Source organism: Aythya fuligula, chromosome Z (assembly GCF_009819795.1).
Source record: "Aythya fuligula isolate bAytFul2 chromosome Z, bAytFul2.pri, whole genome shotgun sequence".
NCBI classification, from domain to species: domain Eukaryota; kingdom Metazoa; phylum Chordata; class Aves; order Anseriformes; family Anatidae; genus Aythya; species Aythya fuligula.
Window position 1 is genome coordinate 38,241,259 of NC_045593.1, and position 17,048 is coordinate 38,258,306.

The 17,048-nt window shown below is 37.8% G+C and overlaps 1 long non-coding RNA gene across 1 annotated transcript in view; it reads right to left on the reverse strand.

The window, feature by feature from the left end:
* LOC116500937 overlaps positions 1-10,920 on the reverse strand; it is a 53,861-nt gene extending 42,941 nt beyond the window's left edge. Inside the window, exon 1 of the long non-coding RNA XR_004254359.1 lies at positions 10,770-10,920. This is a non-coding gene — a long non-coding RNA (uncharacterized LOC116500937). The remainder of the gene's footprint in view (positions 1-10,769) is intronic.
* Positions 10,921-17,048: the final 6,128 nt, after the last annotated feature.

The window sequence follows — 17,048 nt, forward strand, 5'->3', positions numbered from 1 at the left end:
TTTATGACTTTTTATTTCTCCTTTGAGAAATATTAAGAGACCAGAATTCTCACAGAACAATAGGACAGCTACAGTATAGACAGCTTTTGGAGATTTTTTTTTTTTTTAATGTTGTATAAATATAAGCAAGGTTTGTATGAGCTGCAATATCTCTTCTCCAGTTCTGCTGTGAACTAATAAAACAAGTGAAGTTTCAGGAGAAAAATCCTTCCTTTTGATGTCCTATATAAATACATATTACTAATATGAAATTGCATTTTAATTCTATAAGACCCAAAAAGGGATTTTGAAAAATCTGTTGAAAATTTTATAAAGATCAATCTATCTTTGAAATGACTGTAAAAAAAAAGTACTAAAAATGTGGTAACATTAATAAAAATTAAAAGAGAAGGGGGGAGGAAGTTCTAGTATGAATTTCTGCCTTCCTGTGGACACTGATGTTTCCCTCTGCTCTCTGTTCTCTCCCTTGTTAGTTGTGAGCACATGGCCATGAAGGTATTAAGCGTTTCTCATTGCAGAAGTTTACAGTTGCCAGATTATCAGGTCGTATTCCACACAGGGGGATTTAAGAGACCTCTAAGTGCATTTTCAAGGGATGTTTTCATATCTTCCAGTGGTCTTTTAATGACCAGTACAGAGCAGGAAAAATGACAACATAAAATTAAGTTATGAGATGGTCAATCTGAAACTCCTTGTAACCTAAAGGAACTCATGTGATTGTAGTAGTCTTGAAAAGAAGTAACATCAGATTTCCTTCTGGAAGCTTCCAAAGCTTTACATCCTGTTTTGTCAGTGCTTTACTGTGAACTCCTGTTTTTCTCCATCTCTCTGGCCACAGTTCCACTCTGAAAAAAAGAAGGAAGGCTTGCATTCTTCACTCCCACCTTGTTGCTCAAGCATGCAAAGGGCTAGAAAGGTCTAGCTTGCAGCAGGAGCAAAAAGGAGTCCTGCTGGCCACGAGCTCTAGATACTAAATTAACAGTGACTAACATGAATTAGAATTAAGAATGAGCAGGCAGTCTTTATTAGCAGTGTGAAAGTATGTTAGTTGGATCACAAGTAAGAGTTAAAGACAGCAGAAAGAAGTAAAACCAAGGAATAGAATTAAGAAGTTGAAAGAGAAAACACAAAAACAGAGATAAGCAAAACTGAAATCTGTGAAGTGAGAAGATTCAGAGAGAAGTTAAAGAGGTAAAATAATATCAGTCTTGCTCATTTTAAGTTATACTGCTAAAAGTAACCCCAAACTCCTTTATGACAAGCAGCTGAGGCTGGGTTCACATATCTGCTGTAGTTTTTGGAGTGATCTCCTGAAGTGGTACAAATTCACATATATTTATGGAGCCTGTTGGCTGCATAATCAACAGAAGTTGCTGTTGAATAACCTCTTAGAGTGCTACTAAGATAATGTACTTCTGTGCTTCCCCAATAGATATTGTACCAGCCCTCCATGCCATTTGTAACAATTTACTCATGTGATCATAGTTTGTAATTGCTTTAAAACAAGTGGAAGCTTTTGTACTAACTACAAGCATCCAAAATTGCTAATGGTATTTTGTTGTTTTGGTTACCCGAATGACTTGTACAGTTTTTCCTTGCCTCTTTTTTATCTACACAGAAAAGTGCTGTGTTCTCTGCCCTTCCTTAAGAAATATAGTACTAAAGGTCTGTGATTTCTTAACTTGCAAGAATAACTTCAAAAGAGTGAGCTGTAATATAATTGTGATGCAGCAGCATGAGAGGAGGAAAGACCTTCCTAAGGATGTTGGTGTCCTTATTTTCACCTCAGAGGAGCACAGCTTTTCTGGACTTTTGAACAGCATGAAAAAGTCATGATGATGGCAGGGAGGTACAGAAAAGCCTTCTTTTCTGATTCTTCTTTACCATAATGAGGGATGTGGGTTGTGAGAGTATGACAACTCCTCATACTTTCAAAAGGAGATGAGAAAATGTCACTTCTTCCTTGGTTGTTGCTGCTTGTTTGTTTGTTTGTTTGTTTGTTTCCTAAACAGCATCTGGTCATTGAAATGACAAGACCTATGTACTTGTGGAGACAGCTGTAAGGAGCAAGATTGAAGAGGAGTGGTGGTGTGTGAATCTTCATGTGCACATCTTCTCTGTCCAAATATCTCTTAATGCAATGTATGACTATTTATCTCTGGATGAATTAGTATTTACTAATCTGATTCATCCAGACTGGTATTCTGGGGAGAAGGAAAGTCCCCCTGATCTGCTGGACTACTAAAATGATTTATTTCCCCTACAATCCTTGTGTTGTTTCATAAAAGCAAGAATTCATTTTCAATTCCCTGTAAGTTATTCAGGGACAGGGAAAAAATTAAATAATAAAAAAAATAGGGTTGAGTAATTATAACTTTCATCAAGATCAAGTGTTGAAGACATGAAATCTCATATTGCTGAAAACCATGCAAGATTATAGTAAAAGTATGATCATTAACTCTTAATTTTTGATTGCAATTACCATGCTACCATATTACAACATCAACCATTGTTTCATTTCAATAAGCTGCTTTAGGAGATACTTGCCAAGATTAGAAATGTGCAGCTCTAACAAAATGGAAAACACTGCCTTTACCTAGTGATTTCCTCTGTACTGCATTTCCTCTTAGTAAGATTTTACTACTAAAATGAATGTTCACTCATTTTCCAAAACCAACTTCAATCAGGTATTTGTTGTGCAGATTTCGCCTTGTTTTCTTATTAACCATCATTGCAGACTTCCACTTGTTATACATGTCAGCTGAGTCCCTTCATCAGTGAGTTTTCAATATCATCGAGTGTAGTGGAAAAATCCATGCAAAATAACATAGTGCTGAGCTTGGGCAACAGCTTGCCTGCAAACCCAGCTAGAACAAATGAATTTCAGGGATAAATAGCAAAAGAAAACATAGTGGGTGGTACCAACAATAATCATGCCTTGACCAGGTTTCCTGAGTACAAAAAAAAAAGTCACTTAAAGGAGAAGTTAATGATCCCTCGGTACTGATCTCTGCAAACAGTTGTTCACTTGCCTACTGATCAAACTATCCTGTCCCTTGATTTACGTTTTTGGGGGGGATTCGCTGTCCTAGGCACCAGCTGTTAGAGTCATCATCTACCTCTGAGGTGTACTTTTTGGTAAGCCAGATGAACACAATTTAATTTCCAGATAGCCATGGAAGTTGCATACTGAAGTGGGCTGCACCTTTTTATTCTTCCTTTGGGCTGGCTTTGGTTGTTTCCTTACACTAACTGAGTAGTGCATTAAAAGCAACAACAACCACCTGCATAATATTTTGTCTGCAGTGCTTTAAGAATTCAAGCTTTTGCTTTATGAATGTGACAGTGCCCATGGCCTTTGTGAAATTAATACAGGTCTCAGACAGATTGCTCCACTGACCGCTGAACTTCAGCCCCCTTAGGGGCAGCAGGGTCGGAGTGGAGGGAAGGAAGGGCTGAGCTGGAAGCTGAGGGGTGCAGCAGCATCAGCCACAGCAGCACTTTGCCAGAGCTGAGGTTGAGGTGACTTCCTCATCTGCTTTTACACGCAGAACTAATTTCAGTAGAGTTGCTGGGGTTGGAACTGGACCCCAGAATGTCCATTCCTGAGGAGATGCCCGAGAGCCGAGGGTTTCTGCTTAAATCCCACCCAAGCCTGGAATTCCGTGCCGGGCTTCGGGCCGACTCCAGGGACAGAGTGCCACCTACTGAAACGCCAGGGCTCAACAGACTCGTGCACAGACCGTGAGACCTGGGGAGGCTACAGCTTAGGTAGTAGGTGGGTGAGTTAAAATAAAAGAGCCCCCGACCTCACCGTATATCCTGAATTAATGTTTTTTGAAGGCCTTTCTGGGGAAATTGGGGAAAAATTGGGGAAAGCCCAATTGCTTTCCCCAGTATATTCTTAGTATTCCTGGTGTGACCAGCTCTGGCTTGGCAACTGACTCCTGTTTTGGGGAGCAATGCTAGGTATTCCAGCTATAACAAAAAAGTTATAATATGCACTAATTGGTCTGAAATGAGCACTGGAAATGAACTGAACTCTCAGAGGCGATAAACCAGCTCCTGTGATTTTACCTTATACAACAAATCAGCTCTGTTGTTTGTTTGTTTGTTTTTGTTTGTTTGTTTTTTTTTTTAATTATTATTATTATTGTTTGTTTTTGTTGTTGTTGTTGTTTGTTTGTTTGTTTCAATAAATGTGCATATGTCCATATCAAAAATTCAGCGCTTGGTTTTGTATAGGTGCTGCCTCAAATCCTGCCTTGCCATTAGTGGGCCACACCATTTGGGCTGCAGATTGATGGGCTCCTATGCCTAGCTAGGCAGAACAGCTAAGATGAAGCACATAAGGGTAGTTGTGGCATGGCAGGTCAAGGACATCACAAATAAAGAGGCATAACTTGCAGTGAGAACCTGCACCACGGTATGATGATAGGCAAATAGCACTAAATTATTGGTCTTTGGCAATAAAAGGAACTTTTGAAATTCATGTGTGCAATGTTGTTCCCAGGATATCAGAACTTGTCTTGACCTGGGCAGTCCTCTCCATAATCTGAAAGGAAAAGAATGAGCTAAATTTTATTTTAAACAATCTCCTGTGAATTGTTAAACCAATGGTTTGTTGTGCTTTTATGTCACTGTACCATTAACTATGATTAACTTGCAAATATCGCCCTTTACTGTATCATACAAGCTTACAGATATTTATTTATGTTACTGTGGTAAAGAGTCTGAAATGTTCAGAAGGGAATATACCAGGTATAACAAAACAAAGTAACCAAAACCAGTCAAAGTTTTGAAAGGACATAGCCTCTATCACATATTAAAATAGCTTGCCTGCACTTCTGTCTTGCTTACTAGATTATCTGAATATGAACACATTTTACTGTACCTTACCTGCAAGTATCTAGCACTATCATACCTACATTATCTTGCCTATCTTTGGTCAGATTTTCATGAATGTCTCAGCTGTCTTTGTTATTGCCTTTTGGATAATCACTGGAAGATGACTTCTATGACTTGTTTTCATTATATTTGGTGTTCAGCAATGAATCAAAAAAAAGAGTATAGATATTTATTCAGACTGTGAGACATTCAAAAAGTAGATAAGGAATGGGAGAAGAAGGTGAAACATGAGGCAGATAACAGGTACTATAGAATACATAATGACATGGAGCTTGATGAGACTCTTTTAAGTTGCAGAGGACCCATAAGAGAGGACAGAAATGCTAATTAAAACATTAATCCTTGAAATAACTTTATTTATTATTGACCAAATTACCTCAGGCATCTGCTTTCCATATATTTACTGCACTGATAAATACTGATTGACATTTTGGAAATGTTAGTGGAAGTGCAGTTGCTTATAACAGACTGAACACGGAGGCCTTTAAAAGCAGTAGCAGGTAGCATACACACATACAACTTTCAGACTGAGGTTAAGCATAAATTATAAAATGCTCAGTCCTGGATCATGCATGTCTCTTGAAATCTTGAAATCTCGAGGGATTTTCACCATCAGCTGTACTGACATCTGTAGTGGGTTTACGTGGCAAGGTTTTGGTAGCAGGGGGCCATAGGGGTGGTTTCTGTGAGAAAGATCTAGAAGCTGCCCCATGTTTGGGAAGGGCCCCATTGTTTTCCAGAGCTGAGCCAATAAGCGATGTTGTTTTGCGCCTCTGTGAGAGCATATTTAAGACAGCGAAAAAAATGCTGCGCCACACAGCAGCTGGGAGAGTGAGAGCAGTGAGGAACGGCCTTGCAGGCGCCAAGGTCAGTGTAGAAGGAGGGGGAGAGGTGCTCCAGGTGCCGGAGCAGAAGTCCCCTGCGGCCTGTGGTGAGGACCATGGTGAAGCAGGATGTCCCCCTGCAGCCCATGGAGTACCACGGTGGAGCAGGGTTCCACGCTGCAGCCCGTGGAGGAGACCACAGTGGAGCAGATGGCCCTGCACCGACGGAGGCTGCCGCCTGTGGAAGACCCCTGCCGGAGCAGATTCCGGGCCGGACCTGTAGCCCATGGAGAGGAGACCACGCAGGAGCAGGTGACCTGGCAGGAGCTGCTGCCCGTAGGGGAGCCAGGTTGGAGCAGTTTTCTCCTGAGGGATGGACCCCGTGGTACGGACCCATATCTGGAGCAGTTCTGAAAGAGCTGCTGCCTGTGGGAAGCCCACGCCGGATCAGTTCATCAAGGACTGCATCCCGTGGGTGGGACCCCACAGCACAGGGGATGAGAGTGACCGAGAAGGAGCGGCAGAGAAGAAGTGCTGTAGACTGACCATAACCCCCATTCCCCCGTTCCCCTGTGCCGCTCGGGGGGAGGAGGTGGAAGAGGGTGGATGTGGGGGAAGGTGCTTTTGGTTTCTTTCCTTTGTTTCTCACTTCTCTAGCTTGTTAGTAATGAGCAATAAATCTTACTATCTTCTTATGCTGAGTCTGTTTTGCCCGTTACAGTAATTATTGCGTGAATTTCTCGTCCTTATCTCAACCCTTGAGCCCATTTTACATATTTTCTCCCCATTCCTCTTTGAGGAGGGAGAGTGAGAGAGCAGCTGTGGTGGAGCTCGGCTGCCCACCTGAGTAAAACCGCCACAACATTAGAACTAGACTGCCTAGAAAACTTTGCCAATTATAAATATTTGCCCCTAATGTTTGTTACTTCAGTTGCATATATTTATATGAAAGGATCCTATGAAATGTATCATGAGAATTATATATAATCAGGGCTATATCTCTAGCCAGACAGATTTGAACAGTTCTGGATATAATATCCTACAAGTTTAAGCTTTTAGATCATTTGCAAACTAAGTTTTATTTCACTAGTTGTTCTCATAAATCACCAATATTTGATAAATAAGTTTATAGAAAGTGATCTATATAGGTCGTTTTCTAACTATTGAGTTAAAATACACTTCTGTCTGCTCTCCAATGACTGTTTGAAATGCATTGCTCAAACTTGTGCCTGTCCCTTGGTTGGATATCCAATGCTTCCTTTGCAGGAGATGACAAATACTAAATGCAAATGATAAAGATCAGTGAGCGTGAAATCGCACACATCCAGCATCTGTTTGGAGGCACCTCTTTTGTTTTATTATCTACAGAAAGTCTCCAAATGTAAGAGTGGTGAGGAATACATCCTGCTTTGTCCCCTTATTAGTTGTGCTTAATAGACTCCTTGTAATGGCGACTCAGTGCCACATCGATCATTGCTGACCTTTAATCCAGCTACTCAGTATGCAGGTAGATAAGTATCTCTTGAGAAGGCCAAATGGCAGGTTACTGCTGTATTAGGGCATGTTTTCCTTATCTGTTATGTCCTTTTATAAAGACTCACTACAGCGATAAGGAACCAAGTTCCCAATTGCTACTCTTGTCTTCCAAATAAATGAGATGAATTAACAAATGGGATGAACTTTCCAACATTATCACAAATATAGCTGTTTTTCTGTGAATATGTGTGGTGATGATACTATTAAGGTTTATCCTACAGGATTGATATAGACTAATGAATATATATATATATAATATATATATAAAATATATAGTATATTATTTATTATAACAATAATAATCATTTTTATTATTATCATTTATTATATTATTATATTATTTTTATATATTATTACATATTATATATAATGTGTATATATACACATTATATATTAAATTATATATATATAATTTAATTATATATATACAATTATATAATTGTATATATATATGTATATATACAATTTTAATGTTACAGTGTTAAGAAGTAAATGAGGGAGTTTGTTCAGTTGAGCTCTGGAAGGGGCTTTTGGAAAGAGCATGTCTCCAGAGGACTGCAGCCTTGAGGTAGCACAGGAAGATATAACCCCACTCAAAGGTTTTATTTAATGGACATTGAGCACATTTACGGAAAACCATGCTCTGATCAGGCAGTGTCTGTGTGTACTGGGCTGTCATTGACTTTCTCTTGCCTGGCTCCTTCTGTAACCCGTAGCCCCAACAGCCAAGATACAGTACCTGTGTTCTGTCCCATGTGCCATGAATCTGGGAAGGGAAGAAGGTTCATTCTTTATTATCTAGGACAGGCTTCTGATACAGCACTATTTGCCCTCTTCACATAACGTGAAGGTTCTCTCAAAAACTTCAACTGAATTAAAACAACCAAAGCTGGGCAAGAATGGTATGGGTTAGTTTTATCTTTAGTGTTGTACAAGATACAACCTCAGATATAAATGTCTTCTGTCTGTAAGCATTTTGCCGATTAATTTTTAATAGTCAGAATGCTCTTAGACAAACAAAAAAGACAATAAATTGATTGGACAGTTTCTATCCTATGAATAACTTGCAAGATTTTGGATCAGATCTTCTAAGTATATGTTATCAGAAAGCCAGTAACAGGGTATTGATCCAGTTGAATAAAAAATATACACAGTAATTTTTATAACCAACTGGAATGTGTTATTAACAGCTATGCATTTTACAATCAAGTGTTTAAAACTCATAAAACTTATTTCAAACCTGGAAAAATATTTTTGTGAAGCCAAATATACACATATGAAAAGTCTGTTTAAAGATGGATATTACTTGAGTGAAAATTTCACTTAATGTATAGATTAAATTTGTAGGATATAGGTGTTGAACTCCCACATAAATGGAGCCTAAACAGAGACAACAAGTCCACAACATTTGAAATGGTAATCCTATGGAAAAGGTAATGGGAAGAATTCCACTAAGCATATGCCTATTCTGATGGTGTGTTCAAGGACATGGATATCACTAGTGCATCAATGTTTGTTGATTTACTTCCTTGCAATCATAAAGAAATACCTAACATTTTTAGAGGCTCTGTGAGGCAAGCTCTATCTTCTCTGATCATAGTTACAGATCAGTAGTACTGCAGTCTACCAACCAAATGTAATGTTTGAGCTCTATGTGTCTGGCATTTTTGTTGTTGGAATCTGTTGTTAACTTTTTGGTCTTTCTCCCATGGATGTTGTAATGGGTATATCTGAGTCTTCATTCACACTGAAATTGTATATGCCTCCTCTGGGACCAATGTGATGGATCCTGGGATCTGGTTCCACAGGCAGCCATGGCACAGAAAAGCCCTTGCCCATGTGCAGCCCTGCAGAAGCAGTGCTTTGGGGCTTCTGCCTACTGTCTGGCTTCATCCTTCCTTCCTGGGAAGGAAGGAAGGAAGTTGTTCCTGAGTTGCCCCAGCCTCTGGCAGCTGGAAGGGGAGATTTCAGCACCCACAGCCTCCCTGTCTTCCCATCTTCTGCTTATGTGTCAGCTTGGTGTTATCCAAAGCAATTGAAGGGAGAAGACCATGATTACTTTAAACAGGCATCTGGGAATTAATGCCTGTCCTTCTTCCCAAATTAGTCCAAAGATAGTTTGCAGTTAAGGTAGTCTAAGTGTTTTAATTGATCTTCATTTGTTTTTTCTGTACATCAGATTAGAAAGACTTCAAGCTAGTTTGAAGAATCAAGCCTTTGTTCCTTGCTGATAAGAAGCAAAACCTTTCAAGGGCTATTAAATCCTGGGGCTTGCTTTCTTTATATTGCATTTAAACAAGGTGTTACTGTAATTCTGACTCACAGAGGAGAAGGAGGAAATTGGGGTTTTCTGTTCTCTCTGTCCTGTCTCTGATTTGTTGGTGGAGGTGTCACACTATTGCGCTTGTTGGTAACCTAATACATAAAACCACTAGCCATTCAAATAGCTGTAGACTTCTGTTTAGGATTTCCCTGATTGTTGGGGTTTCTCTAATCCTAACAGGCAATGCCAGGCCTGAACAATAACAACAACAACAACAATAACAACAACAACAATAAAGCCAATCAGTCAAAACAAGAACAAAGCAATCAATCAATCAATCAAACAAAACCAAACTGTTCCTACTGGGACACTCATGCCATGTCCATCAATAACAATATTGTGCTAAGGAGAGATGATGGTGTTCAACAAACAAGCAGAAGCCTCTATGTCAGGGGCTGAGTTTTCTGTTGTCTTGCCTCAGAGAATTACCAGGCAATGACAGCTGAAATTAGGCAGTGATGGCTTCTGGGGAAATATGAGGTGAAGCTGCTGTGAATGTGTAACACGACTGAACCACCAGCCAGGTACTGCTTTGCTGGCAGTGTGTTATATGCATTGCTCATAGGGCATAGAAGTTATTTCCCTAGAAACGCTGAATTCTTTAGTACTGAAGCTGCATGGGAGAAGTAGCCTGTGGATGTGCTTTGAGAACATTTTCTTATGCTTCTCTGCAGCATCAGAAGAATCCCTGTGGTGAAGCCAAGTCAGACTGTGATTTTCTTTCTCTTCCCTTCAAAACAGTTTAATTTTTTTTTTATACAACATTTAATATTTCATTATTTCTAGTAGATAAAAGGAAAGTTTGTTCTAAAAAAAAAAAAAAAAAGATAATGCATAACTTCTTCTCTCTAAGTCAGTGCTGCCAGCTTCAAAAATGAATGGCTCTGATATCTTCAGAGACCAGATTTTCGTACTTGTTTGCAGAAGAATGGAAAGTACATTTTTAATAAAGCTCCTGTGATGAATAGGTGCCTCAAAAATAGCAGGCTAAAGCATGCTTCTGTGCTGTCAGAGCAAAGTCTGCCAAGTAATTTGCCTATATAAACACTATAACACCAAAAGGCCTATTGTAAAGCTGCTCTTATTTTTAGAGGTAGATTTTATTATTCGCTCTCACTTCCTTTCCCACCAACAGCTTGCTTTCACTGCAAAACAAGACCATGATGGCAAACACTTACCATCTGATGCCAAAGAGTTCCAGATTAGAGCCTCATAATTCCCAACACTGCTTCTCCAGAATATGTGTGTTTCTGTGCTGAAACTTGATTTGCAAAGGCTCCTATATTTTCCCACTCTTGCAGTACCTCAACACACCCATATTATTATGAAGCAGAGAAACACACAGCTGGATTCTGCCCTGATGTTGAACCCTGTATGTCCCTACTGATGTAAGGGGATTTATTTGTGTGGGAGTTAGGGCACAGTAGGATCTTTGGTACAGAAAGTGGACTATAGTCCTGTACATGCGTTTCTCCATGCACCCACTCCTCTATCACAATACCAAAAATCTACACCATTTATTCAGGAATGCGGAAAAATGCCTTCCCTACACTGTCACTGAAAGCTACAACTCAGTCTTTCACAGATGAATAAAGCTAATAGGGCTTCTAAGGGTTGAGCTGGGAGCCTATCCCTGTAGCAGAATTGCATTCACTCAGCACTGCCATCAGCCACCCTGGATACTTTCTATGCTCAAACATTTCTGAGGCTGTAGGATTTGGATACTCTTTCTCCATCAAATGATTTCTAGTAACACAAATCCATTCAATATTTTTGGATGGGAGTTGACTTTACTAAAGGAATAAAGTGCTATCAAGACATGAAGCAGCAAACTGTGTTCTTCATGCTTTCCTTGCACAAGCTGAGTGTCCCTGGGAATAAGAGAGTGGTTGTTGTGATGTTTTCAGTCCAATTCCACTATCATCTCAATCCTATTATTGCAATGTTTCTGGTTCAGGATGTTATATATCATGTATTTCCTCCCATGCAACACACTTTTGTTTTCAGATGACAGGCATTTATAGGCAGAAGTAATTCAAAACAATTCACCAGGTCCAACTCAAAAAGAAGACAGAAATAACCTGAAATTTATCAATAACAATACATAAAATTTACATAATAACATAACAATAATAAAATTTAATAATAACATACAGCATTTTGTGTCTCCCTTTGCTGAAAAGTTCATCAGTGTTCCAGCATAAGCATTTTACTGTACGTACCAGCAAACAGCATTAAAATACTTTTCTAGTTCTCCGGATAGTGGTATTTTACTAGGCTCTTGTGAATATTATTTGGCCACAATCCCTTTTCTCTTATTGTAAAATTCTTGTAGTAGTTTTGCAAAACTAGTCATTTCTTTATTAAAATCAACATAACTGGTAAAATGTCCTAATCTGCACATACCTGGTGTGTGACATATATCCCTATAGATGCAATTACCGCACTTCACTCCAAACAACTGCAAGTAAACATGGAAAAAAAAATGTTGTATACATTCTATTTATTTCAACAGATTAAAATACATATGAAACTAAAATAATGAAGAAAATCTCATGGATTATTCCATTAAAAAAAAAAAAAAAGTTTATTTTGTTCTTTAACAAGCAATTTTACTCCATAACATTTTCAGTATTTTTGTTTGTTTCTTTGTTTTTACTTAAACTTTATTCTTTTGGAAGGACACACATCATGTGTCCTTCACTTCAAACACAATTTTTGTGAATGGTATTTAGAAGCCATACGCTATTGTTCAGTAAAGCATGCTGGTACTGAAAGTGACAACCAGAGGTGTCCCAGATGGTGCTTGGAAGAAATACTGTCACTCCAATTGAAACATAAATTGATAAACAAATTTAAAAGGTAGCAAATAAACAAATAAATAAATAAACCCTGAAGGATAATTTTATCAGGCACTATCCTCTGCAGGGTTGCTGTATTTCTAACTGAAAAATATACATGCCAGAGAATCTTAGACTGGACTTACTTATGTCTTTGTTTGTTTGTTTGTTTGTTTTTCTAAAAAAATATTTATTTTTGCATTGAAATATCTGATATCCATAGACTATGCTGTCTTGTAAATTAAAATCTGACCTCAGAAATGCTAAATAAGATATTTTATTGGAACACTTTGAAAAATCACTAACTATATTAGAAGCAATAAACTTCATTGCAATTGACTTCTTATTTTCTCTGTCACTGCTGTGAATTATGACATCTTGCAAACCCAATCATTGAATTATAGTTTATTTAAAATGTGGATCTATGTTTTCTTAAATGTATTTATTAATGCTACATGGAGAAAAGAAAGCTCTTCATGCAACAGGGAACTGTGCTACAAAGTTATACTATTCCTGGATAACTGCTGTCAATCACCTGCAGGGTTCTGCCATGAGTTAATTTTACTTGGGAATGCCCTGAGGGGGACAGAAAAAGCTGTTCTGTTGTTAGAATCATCTAAGGTTTTAAGAAAATATAAAATTATATATATTATAATATATATATATATATATATATACGCATTATATATTATATATTTTTTATTTTATATTTTAAATATTATGTATAATGCAATCTAATATATGTTATATATATCACATATACATATAGTATTAGATATAATATATAATATATATAATGTATGATATATAATATATTATATATAAAATGTATATATAATATATAGTATGTTTATAAGTATTTAAGTATGTTTATTAATATGAGTGAGGAAGTGTTGGCAAACTAAGTTAAAGCCATGGGATGAAATGTAGCAGTACTGTTACAAGACTACTAGGTAGCTAAGATTATACAAATAAAAATACCCACAGAGTTTGCCCACTGAGAACTTCCTGCTAGCTCCAGTTCCTGGCTACTGCAGTGACTGAGAGACTATGGTGTTGTATTAGTGTCATGTGTTTAGGTGAATAAATAGCTACCCCCCTTGCTCTTTAGCTCATGAGACCTTCTCATTTAGTTCTGAAATTTCTAGGTCCTCTCCAGACAGTCTTGGTAGTGTCTCCAAAGTTTACTATAGAAAGGTTTGTCTTGTTTCTTCATACTTTATAATAGTAAAAAAAACAAAAATTATCTATATATTCACTTAACATAATGAGAATCCTTGGGGTGTTATTGCTTTCTTTTAAAGCCAAACATTCGGAAAAAATGTGATTGAAGAATATATCAAAGTATATTCATCCTCATTATAATTTTTTCTGTCAAGTCCAATAAATGCTACCTTTATAAGTTGCGGTCTTATGGAAACATATTACTTTGCTATTGAAAAACAGGCTTACAGCATTTCAGAATGTCTCAAAGGGGTCCAGAAGACCTGTGATAGGCTATCAACATGTAAAGTGGATAAGAAGGTGGTGATCAAGTGAGAAATTGTGGAATTGTAAACACAGAAACAAAACAAAGCAAAGCAAAACAAAACAAAGCAACAACAACAAACAAACAACAAACAAACAAACATGGGACCTGCAGATGTGTGAAGGAAAGCTTCACAAAGAGATCTGGAGGTGATTAAGGAAGAGATCTGTTTGACCTGAAGAGAGTTAATACTCCACTTTCATCATTAGTGAAGTGGAAATACTACTACAAGAAACAGGAGGTGGCATGGGATGAAATTATTTAGCACTGAGGGTAGTTTCTGAAAGTGTTGTGCTACAAAGTTGTTAATAATAAGTCAAGATGTTTATGTCAATGACCAAGACAGCATCCATGATTTCTGATTCTGATTCCATTCTGAATTAAAGTGAGTGACTTTATGAAGATGCAGTGGAGTGTGGCATTTTTTAATGGGATCTTAGAAGAGAATTTGAGTGCCTACATAAATGAAATCATATATACAAAAAATGTAAAACATCTACCAGGTCATTTACTACAGCCAGAACAACTCAGATATGAACATAGAGAGATCTCAGTGCATTCCCTTTTAATTTTTCCTTCAGTTTTTCTCTGAATAGCAATGCCTGGTCCTGTGCTGAAACTGTAGGTAATCCATCTTTCAGCACTTCTCCAGGGAGGCCATTATCTATCGAAATAGATTAGCAGCAGCAGGAATTCGGGTACTGTTCTCAAACGCCAATGAATTTAGGAGGTTGTCTGGGTAGCAGCTAATTGCCTTCTGCAGGCTGCGCACCCTCACTCTGATGTGCCTTGGTCACATCGTTGGTCTGATGCCAGTTACTGCAGTTGATGCTGAAGATCAAGCAGGGCACCTCTGCAAGGGCATCTCCAATAAGAGGTGGCCTGTAGATGCATTCAGTGCCTCCCACACGTCACCTCCAGGGATGGCTCACAGAAATAGCTTCAGTTCAGGTTTACAAGAGCAGGAAAACTCCCACTGACCTGCATGGGAACAAGATACAGTTGGTACTTGGTACTGTGTTGGTACTTGGTGTGTTTTTTTGGCCCTTTCATGTGTTAATACCATGGGAGAGTCAGCTTTAAATGCTATTCCTGATTATTCTTCTGGTGTTTTGGGTACTTTTTAGGTTTAGAGGGAAGATCTCTAAACATGAGGGTTTGTCAGTATTGCCACAGTATAGCTACCTTTTCCACTTAATTTTCTTGTGATTAGGGGGAAATAAAGAGAAAAGTGTGAGTGAAAAAATATCCTAATTCTGATGGATTTTGCTGGAATTGTTACTCCAAAATGATTAAATGGACTTCTGTTTTAGTGTTTTGTTTTCATTCAAATGGCAAATGTAGATTTCCAAGATGGAAAAAAAGTTTCTGTATTTACTGATTTTGAAAGGCATTGTCCAGTAACAACCTTTTTATCTGTGACACCTCTATTAATTGGCATTAAACCTCACCATCTGGGCAGTCTGCCTGGCAAAGGGCAGAGAGGAGAGGAAAACCATACTGCTAACTTTGGAGAGTTCTGCTCTAGGGAAACCCAGACAAAATGGGCTCAGTGTAAGACTCTGCTGTGAATGGGAACTTCCCCTGTGTTTGTTACCAGAGACAATGTATCTTAATGAAATTTCTTATACCTAACAAATGCAAAAAAAAACCATAAGTGATATGAAAAACTTTTCCATAATAACAGTTTTAAGTATCTAATGTTACCTCTGGATTACCTGCAGATTAAAAACAGGCTATAGAGTGTATTGTAGCAGTGGTAGAAAAGTCATAATTTTTACATGTTTAGTAGTGACTTTAAAAAGTGATTATGGACTAAGTCATTTCTCCAGGCACTGTACCTGACTGTAATAATCCAAATTGCCTGTGACTTATGATTATATTTGGCAACAATCACCAGTTCCCACTGTAGTGTGAAATTAACACCACACACTGTAGCTGTGGCATTTATTGAACACAAGGGAGATGATTATAGCTCTATAAACTCAAAGACAACCTCTGCTATTACTTAATTAGCATTGGTATCTGTACATAAATTAGAACAGCATTTGCAGTCACTTCCCTAGTTAAAGGTCTAACTGTCTTCACTGTACCACCTGTAATTTAAATGATAACCTCAGAGTTGGAGAGACATGTCAGTAAAAGCAAGTTTGTCTTAAACCTTGGCAGAGTGCGTTACAGAATTTATTGGAGGTTACTAATATTGACCTAATATATATTCCCTTAAGGCTTCCCTAAAGTGGATTTCTGTAAAAATAAAGCTACAAAAAATTCAAAATTTTATTTTGTAGCTTTCTCTCTTTTCTTCTGCACCCCACTCACCACTCAATGAAAACAAACAAACAAAACAACAAAAACAACAACAACAACAACAACAAAAACTTTGTTTGCCTACCAGTGTACTAGTTTCTGAGCTCATTTAACATGACCAGAAGGGAAATTTTCTTCAATTTTTTCCTCTTGAGAAAGTTTTTCACAGTGGGTGGGGTTTTTTGTTTGTTTGTGTGTTTTTGTTTCTTTGTTTGGTCTGGTTTAATTTTTTGTTTGTTTGTTTGTCTGTTTTTTAGCTTGGATATTGAAAAATAGTATTGTAGAACTAAACTTGGTTTAGCTCAAATACTTGTTTGTTTGCAATAGGAAGTTAGCTAGGAAACAACAAATGTGGGCTAAAATGGGCTAACTGGGTCTGCCTAAGAACTGTTTCATTCAGGATCTGCTGAGCATTGACAGGGAGGGCAGTGACATGCATGTCACATCTGGAGGGAAGAGACTCTGTGGGATGAACCAGAGTCAAAGAATGGTCTGAGAAGGAGTCTAAGAGAGGAAACAGTAAATGGAAGTGCCTCCAGAGTGTTCATTATGCATAACTGATTACCATTTCACCCATATAAAAATATATTTATACTAGTATAATAAGATTTTTCCTTGTCTGTTTGACACATAGCATATTTCTGCACAATGCAAGAGAAATATTATCAAAATACATGTGCTCTTTGGACATGGTGAACATGTCAATATTGTGCATGTGTATTGAAACAATTAATTGTTTTACTCTGGTCCATATTACTCATTAATACTGTTTGATTTTT